This window comes from Atta cephalotes, assembly GCF_000143395.1.
Source record: "Atta cephalotes unplaced genomic scaffold scaffold00020, whole genome shotgun sequence".
In the NCBI taxonomy this organism is placed as follows: domain Eukaryota; kingdom Metazoa; phylum Arthropoda; class Insecta; order Hymenoptera; family Formicidae; genus Atta; species Atta cephalotes.
Genome location: NW_012130084.1, coordinates 5,100,254 through 5,108,139, shown reverse-complemented (window position 1 = coordinate 5,108,139; position 7,886 = coordinate 5,100,254).

The window sequence follows — 7,886 nt, the reverse complement described above, 5'->3', positions numbered from 1 at the left end:
CACACACACTAAAACAAAATAAAAATAGATTTATTTTTAAAGATAAAATAACTTATATTGAATTAATTCTTTAAAAATTTGTTATAATATATTTTTTATATACTTTTTTTTAGAAGCTACACTAATTATACAAAGTCTGAACCGATTACAGTTAATGAAGACAGTACTGAGCTACAAAGTGCTACAAATGCATTAAGCAGTGAAGTAATGAAAGTAAATGAGCAGCTTGTTAATAAATTTTATGATAATAAAAAAAATATTCCACCAAAAATGAAAAAATGAAAAATTGATGAAGGAGTTAGAACAATCATTAGTTCAAATGAATAATAGGATTTCAGCCTATATGAAAAAGAAAGCTACGATAGCAGATGATACTTTCATGGATTTTATAAAAGTACAATTTAACAATGCTCCACAAAAGGAAAAAATATAAGAAGATAAATGATTATGAACATTCTTACCGTCCAGAAATGTAAAGGTTATATGTATGTGCATTATTATGGTATAGTCTTATATGTATGTGCATTATTATGATATAGTAATAGCTGTTTTTTTTTTTATAAGTTTGTTTTGTTTTGATAATTTAAAGATTTATGATTATTAGTTCCTTATTTCTAAAATATCATAGCAAATTGTCTTGTTTGCATGTTTATTGATTGTTTTGATTATGTCTTTTTTGTTTTTTTGTAAAACTATTTTTAAGTGATTGAGTTCTTTGAGATGTTCTTTGTCAGAGATGAAAGTTCTATGTACAAGTGAATTGATTGCAGACTGTTTTTGTGCTGGGTAGTGGTGTGACTCGACATGTAGGTATCTATCTGTGTGTATTGGTTTTCTATACACTTGATGGACTAAGACAGTCAGCTCTCTTAGAGACGAAAACATCTAGGAAGGGGAGTTTTCCGTTTTCCTCTATGTCTATAGTGAAATGGATGTTGATTGTTGAGGAAAATAAGGAATTTATGGAGTCTGGCTCTGCCGTGACTCCATATCATGTGTCGAATGTGTCGTCTACATAACGGAACCAAACTTCTATTTTTTTGAGTGTTTTTTTTGAGTACCTCTTTCTCAAAATGCATGAAGTTGTTGACGATTACAAGAGAAATAGGATAGCTCATTACTGCTCCTGAAGTTCATAAAATTGGTTGTTAGGAAAAGTAAGTGGTTATTAAGCAATTCCTTTAGAGGTCGGAGGGAACTTCATGTGAGGCCTTTATTATGTTTAATGTGTCTTTTATTAGGATTTGTGTAAAAAGGGATTCTATATTTACAAGCTACTATATTCAAAATTTACAAGCAGGTTTGGGACATAGTCCAATTTTTTGGATCTTTTTTTGTATGTAGTCCGTTGAGTTAGTTATGTATGATTCGGATTTTCCAGTGAAGAGTCATAGTGTTTGTGCTAGGAAGCGGGATAAGTTGTATGTCGAGGAGTATATGGCTAATAATCGGTCTGAGTGGGATGTTTGATTTGTGTACTTTTGGTAGTCTACATAGTCTTGCTGAGAGAAGATTTAAATTTTAATGTTGATTTGGTTTTACTGGGAATGTTACTTTTTTCCAGGAGTTTTTCTTAGTGTTCTGCGCGATTGTATTAGTTGGATCTTTGTCAAGCTTTTTGTATGCTTTGTCCAAGAGAAAGTTCTTCATCTTTTTCTTATAATCTATGTTCATGACTGTCATGTTGCCTTTGTCGGCTGGAAGCATAATGTTTGTGTCCCTGTTTAGGTCTTGGAGGGCCAATTGTTCTTATCTAGTGATGTGGTTTTGGAAAGGATACTGGTTACCTGTCTGTGGATATTATCTGCTTGTTCTGGGAATCGGTAGATGATTGACTCTATTTGGCTGATAATCTCTTCCTTTGGAATCTTTCTAGGTGCCACTGTGAAGTTAGGGCCTTTGGCAAGTGCAGATATAATGTCTTGAGACAGATCTTTGTTGGATAGGTTCTTGAGAGTTAAGTAGAGAGGATTGTGGATTTTTATGAGGGACAAGGTTTATGTATTTCTGTTTCTGTCTTTCAGAGGATTGTGGATCTTCACGGCTTGTTCATATGTAATACGATCTAGGATTGTTAGATATCATGCCGCAATGTAGTGGATAGATACAGGAATTTAAAGGTTTTATGGGAAGTCTATTTATAACTAGTGAAGTGGATGCGTTCTTTGATGAGGCTGGTTTTATGAAGAATATTTTTGGATTTATTAGTTCTTAGGTGGTCCTTGAGAAACTTTATGATGTTATTATCTCTGCAGCGTTTTAGAAATGGCAAATTTGATAATTTCTTGGTTAGGGAAGACTTGAGTTTGCTGAAAGTGTTTACTTTAGCAAGGATATTCTCCCCTTCTAAAAAATATATATAATAGTATAATGACTCAATAATTTAAAAACAAGTTAAAAGCAAAAAGTGCCAAATGCTATGTGCCAAAAAATTTTTTTTGACCTATAAAAATAGATAAGAAAAGTCTTAATAAATTAATTATGAAATTTAATAATATACCGGCTGTGTGCAACTTTGCTTCCGCCGTTTTTTTCCGAAATTCGAGGCTTTATTGTAAAAAACTGGTTATACATTTATGGTTCAAAGTATTGTCCATCGCTGGCTACTACTTTCTCCCATCTTTCGGGTAGCATACGAATCCCGCGTCGAAAAAACTGGTCATCTTTTGAGGCTATCCACGAATCAAATCCAATTTTTTACTTCTTCATAAGACCGGAAGTGCTGGTCAGCCAGGCCGTGTGCCATTGATCGAAACAAGTGATAGTCAGAGGGAGCAACGTCTGGAGAATACGGTGGGTGGGATAGGACATCCCATTTCAACGTTTCCAAGTATGTCTTGACCACTTTCACAACATGGGGTCGAGTTGTTATGCTGCAAAATTACTTTATCGTGTCTCTCGTTGTATTGCGGCCGTTTGTCTTTCAATTGCATTCGATATCGATCGCCTGTGATTGTTTCAGTCGGTTTTAACAGTTCATAATACACTACGCCGAGCTGGTCTCACCAAATACAGAGCATGACCTTGGAGCCGTGAATATTCGATTTGGCCGTCGACGTGGAAGCATGGCCGGGAACTCCCCATGATTTTCTGCGCTTGGGATTATCGTAATGAACCCATTTTTCGTCCCCAGTCACAATGCGATGCAGAAATCCCTTCCGTCTTTGCCTTTCAAGCAGCTGTTCATAAGCAAACAAACGCCGTTCAACATCTCTCGGCTTCAATTCGTAGCACCCAATTTCCTTGCTTCTGAATCTCCCATGGCTTTGAGGCGTTTTGAAATGACTTGTTGAGTCACTCCCAATGATCGTGCCAATTCTTCTTGATTTTGACACGAGTCTTGCTCAAGTAATGCCTCCAATTCTGCATCTTCGAAAATCTTCTCTCTTCCACCGCTATGCCGGTCTTCGACGTCAAAATCACCGTTCTTGAAGCGTTGAAACCACTCACGACACGTTCTTTCACTAATAGCGGCCTCACCATAAGTATTTGAGAGCATTCGATGAGCCTCAGTCGCAGATTTCTTTATATTGAAGCAAAAAATTAAAGCCTCCCGCAAATGACAAGAATTTGGCTCGTAAACTGACATTTTCAATCGAGAATAACTTTATGATGCAGACACAAATCGACTAATGTTTCTATGGGGTTATGTTGACAGATGCCCAAGTTTATTGTATGACGTCTATGATCTATTTATTTCGAACACCATTTACCGCTAAAGCTATTTGTATGAAAACGGCGGAAGCAAAGTTGTACACCTAATAATAACAAACGTTTTTATCACGTTCTGATCATTATCAATTTACAAAATATGTTTAAATGATAAAAAACATAACATAAAGTCGATCGAAGATTAAACATGTGCTTCACATTGAATAACTAATATATAATTGTTGGTCAAATCAAAAATTAAGAACGATCTTCATCTTATTAATTGAACGGAACAATAACGCATATAAAATACATACATTAGAATTCGTCAGAGAAGTAAAAGCTTATACTGTATACGGTCGATGGCAAATACACTTCATAATATCAAGACATCAAAATGTTGGTATCAATAATTGAAAAATCTTCGTCTTGTTAAAAAATTTACAGCAAAAGAACGATAGTGTATGACATATTATATATTATATATTATATATTATATATTAGTGTTCCCAAAAATAATGTACGATATAATAATATTATTAATAATAATGTAAGCTAATAATATAAGAATGACAGAAATTCGATAAGAACAATACAAAATTGATTGATAAGCGAAAGTAAAAAATGTACAAATCTATCAATTCAATTAAAATTAAATAAGAAACATACCTTTCATAATTGTAGTTGAGAGTTCAGTCCAAAAAAAATTAAATAATGAATAAAGTGTAGACAATGCGATGAGAGAAAGATCAATATCTCTTATCTTCAACGTTGTTAGACGAAATAAATTTAAATGACTTTCAGAGAAGAGAAATAAAATTGATGTTAGAAAATAGTGGGAAATAAGAATAAAAAGGGGGGATAGGTAGAAAGAACGTAGGAAGGGCACATATAGAGAGGAAGGAAAGATAATTATGAGGGAGAAAGGGATTGTATGATTTGTGAGTAGGATTCTGGCAATGATTCATTTTGTTTATTTAAACCTCATCTCTGTCATTTTATGTGAATCATTTCAAATATCAATCTTTTGTTATAAGAAAACTCACTGTTTAAATCCTCATATCATTCCATCTAAAATTATGATTAAAATTAACACGATGATCGGATATAACAGAAAGAACCTATCTTTTTGTTAATATCCGAAATGTGTTCATGCAATCTAGTACTTAGTTTTCTTTTAATTTGGCCAACATAGCTGGCGTCACAATCATCACATGAGATCTTATATACAACATTTTGATTCGAAAATAATTCCAACTTATCTTTACTTTTCTTAATAAAATTTTTTATTGGTGATGGTGAAAATTAGTTTACAATGAAACATGTTAGAAATAGATAGAAAACTTTCTGAGATGGAATGTACATAAGGAATTGTAAAATATTTTTCTTTGATTTAAGAGTAAGAGTATAAGATTTAAGAGTAAGTTGTGTGTAATATTCTTATTCAATGTATGAAATTTTAATCTTTGTTCTACTATGGAAAAAATAAAGGAGAGAGGATAACCATTTTCAAGAAAAATGTGAATTACGTCGATCAATCATTATTATTATAGTTATAATGCGTTATTTTTCGTTCTGGATACTAATATATAATCATACACTGACGTTCTTTTGCTGTACAAAGTTTCTAACAAGACGAAGATTTTTCAATTATTGATACCAACATTTTGATGTCTTGACATTGCGAAGTGTATTTTGATTTGCTATCGACTTTTCACAGTATAAGTTTTTATTTCTCTGATGAATTCTAATGTATGTATTTTATGTGCGTTATTGTTCCATTTAACTAACAAGAAAATCCTTCTTAATTTTATTGATATAATATTATATTAATATAATATTATAATATTATAATATTATAATATTATATCAATATTATAATATTATAATATTATATCAATATTATAATATTATAATATTATATCAATATTATAATATTGATATAATAATCAATAATTATATAGTTATTCAATGCGAAGTACATGTTAATCTTCGATTGACTTTATGTTATTTTTTACCTTTTAGACATATTTTGTAAACATTGATAATGATCCGATTGTGATCGAAACATTTGTTGTTGTTAGCCGTTATGTTATTAAATTTTATAATTAATTTATTAAGACTTTTACTTATCTACCAATTTTTATAGGTTAAAAAGAAATTTTTTGGCTCATAGCTTTTAACTTGTTTTTATATGTTATATATACTTTATTTTGTAATATGATATAGACATGAAGTTGTTTTGTTTTCTTCTGTGATAAAACTGTTTTATTTTTAAAAATTAAAAACTGACAAATTAATCAAATAGTTCCTAATTTATAAGAAATTATAATTTGTAAGCAAAAACTATTTTTAATTTTGTATGTATAGGTTTATAATTAATGTATTTTTCGAATGTTTTTCAAATGTTTTTTATTGTAATAAAATACCTATTTTACAAATACTATATTCTTTTTATCTGTTCAGACTTACATACAGGTACACATCGTAATATATAATACATCAAATTTTAAAATGTTATTCATCGATTATTCGTTAAATATCGACATCATGTGAAATCTAATGTATATAATAATATGTATGTTGGGAAAATGGTAATACGAATTAGTTATTAAAAAGTGCACAAATTAAAAATAAATTTTTAACATAATTCTCATAAAATCAGGTCTAAAGGGATTTTGAAAAATGAGTACTCACATTGAAGAATTTGTTTCAATTTGCAAATAATTATTATATTATTACGGAAAATGTGTTGTGTTATTATTATTAAAGAGAACCTTCGAATTTTATACGATAAAAGTAATATTTTTAGGTATTGCTTAAATAATTACAAAATAATTTGTAAGCATTTGCTTCATTATGTTAAAACACACACACATACACACACACACACACACACACACACATATATGTATCTATATATATGTACATATGTTACTTACGTCAATGTATTCATATTTATATATAATATGTATACGTATATGTATTATACATATTTATTTATCTGCATGTGCATCTATTTGAACATACCATATTCATGTTGCCATTCTACTTCTCCAATTTCAGAGATAAAATAATCACTTAAAATATTTCTCTGATCTTCTTCAGTTCTTACATTATTGTTCAAGATCTTCATTTGTCATATCAATCCATGGTAAATCCTAAAAATATTAAAAATTATTATTTTGTAAAAATAAATTACTTTTACTTTTTATTTGTACCTGGTTAGCATTATTATGGAAATTTATTCTTGGTTATACATTTTGTATCCACTGTTGCCTTTCAATATGTAATTACGTGGGTCGTTTGATAAGTTTGGTAAATTTCCATGAAATGGCGCTACAATCCATTTGATGACATCTCGAAAGATCCACTCTTCGAACCCCTTCAGGCCAAATTTGAGCTAGAAAGGACGCATAGTTCACGTTTGGTAATCATTTGAAGCAAGATTGGCGCGCAAAAAAGTGCTCTTCCATCAAGACAACGCGTCGTCCCACAAGTCGACCGTTGCACTACGAATTGGGCTATGAATTGATTCCTCATCCACCCTATTCTCCAGATTTGGTCCCGAGTGACTTCTTTCTGTTCCCAAACTTAAAAACTTGGCTCAGTGGGAAGAAATTCTCGTCAAATGAGGAAGTCATTGTCGCCGTCAATGAATATTTTGCAGACTTTGAGACAGCTTACTTCAAATGACTATCAAACGTGAACTATGCGTCCTTTCTGGCTGAAATTTGGCCTGAACGGGTTCGAAGAGTGGATTTTTTGAGATGTCGCGTCATCAAATGGATTGTAGCTCCATTTCATGGAAATTTATCAAATTTATCAAACGACTCATGTATGTAGACACACTGAAGCTGTTACAATTAAATCAGCGGTTTCTGGAAACGTATTGATAGCTGTATGAAATATTCTGCATTTATTTACAAAAATTCCAAAAGCATTTTCAATTGTTCTTCGTCCTCTGAAAAGGTAATTAAAAATCTTCTGTTTAAATCAAGTTTTTACTGGAATAAGGTTCCATTATTCTCTTTGATAGTTTAAAAACATCCTTAGCCACGATATAAGTAGACATTTTTAAATTGCTACCAGAAAGATTTATCGGATTTTTGATAAATTTAAACGACTATTATTTATATCTTTTCCATGTTATATCGCATTCATTAAAAAATTCCTCATTATTTCCTATAAATAATTATATATATATATATATATATATATATATATATATATAT